This window comes from Kryptolebias marmoratus, linkage group LG11 (genome assembly GCF_001649575.2).
Source record: "Kryptolebias marmoratus isolate JLee-2015 linkage group LG11, ASM164957v2, whole genome shotgun sequence".
In the NCBI taxonomy this organism is placed as follows: domain Eukaryota; kingdom Metazoa; phylum Chordata; class Actinopteri; order Cyprinodontiformes; family Rivulidae; genus Kryptolebias; species Kryptolebias marmoratus.
This window is the reverse complement of record NC_051440.1, coordinates 4,578,940-4,580,459: the sequence shown is the minus strand read 5'-3', so window position 1 is coordinate 4,580,459 and position 1,520 is coordinate 4,578,940.

Below are 1,520 nucleotides of genomic sequence, written 5' to 3'. Positions count from 1 at the left end.
GTAAGAACTGAGGAATGACTGTGATGACGGACGGTTACATAGTGCAGGCGGGGCCTGTCACTTGTCGTCATCACGTCATCACGTCATTTGCCTAAAGGCGTGATTTAAGGTGTCTTCAGCCAGGACACGCGGGAGCGTGATATCCCATAGTACATATGTTGTACCGAGTGAATCGACTGAAAGGGAACTTTATATTGTTAATGTTTCTAATCCAAAAGTCCAAATCATTTCAATCCAAGTCAGATCCAGATTATAAACCGGTTCCAGTCAGATGATCCCTGCTGTCCTGCAGCAGATCAGGAGACGCCATCATCAGAAACAGGAACAGAAACAGACCTTACTGATGTTTTTTTAATATTTCATCAGTAATGAGAACAAAATACAGCTGTCAACACTGAAACACTCATTCTATGACTGTTATACAACACTTATAATCAAACCAGAGCTGAGCTGGTAGGTCTGCACAGTGACACAATTATCTAAAGGTACCACGGAGCAGAGATTCATTGTTGGTTTTATTTTCTTTTTTCCTTAAATATTGTGGCATTGTGTATTTTTTAACGTATTTTAGTTTCCATTCGTTTGTACAAAAGGTGCACTATAAACAAACACCTGTTTACTGACGAGAAGCGGTTAGTGCAAAATAAAAATAGAGAGAAACCACGATGATCCAGTGTTTGTTCACAATGATCAGCTGTGGCAGCCATCTTAAATTGGGTTTCATCCAAATGTTAGAAAGCTGTAGAACCAGTGATTACTCTCTGAGAGCTTCATTAAAATCCTTCCCCTACGGTAGTTTATGAGACATTTTGACAAACAAATGCATACGGACGAGGGTGAAATATTTTATCATTGTGGTAAGGAATAAAAAATGCACAAGTGATGTCATCGCAGCAAACCTGCCCAGAGAGTGTCATCCACTGTCAAGTTAAACCAACTAATCTGACTGTTTGAATCAATGACTTATATAGATAGACATGACATCACGTGACTTTGGATGAGCTAAAAACGCCGCTATCTTACGCTAGTAATTCAGTTCCGCTTTTGCGCCTTTTGATACAGGAATGCCTTCTTATTGTGCTGCATTTTTCTGCACAAATCTTCACGGAAAATGTCCGGACAGCGTTACATTTCATCGGCAAGTGTTTTTCTTTTAATAACAAGGCTGCTTAACAAGGAGATTAGTGCCTGAGTCTAACTTTACTGCAGAAGACGAGCATCAATACTGGACGTTATTAGCGCTAGCTTTAATGTAAAACTTTCTGTGTTATGGTTCTGTGAAGTCAAGGTCTCTCGTTTAAACATAAACATGTGTGGTATTAACTGAAAAGTTAAAATCAGGGAAGTGACTGCCTTGCTACTGCAAAGTTCATGAAGGTAAAATGCCTTTGTAATTAACCGTGCTTAAGATAATTTTATTATGTACCAAAAATGCAGACTTACATTTGTATAATTGTGTAATCAATGCATTTGCACACTGTCATATCATAAACATTTGTTGTTTATGCTTTCAGGAGGTA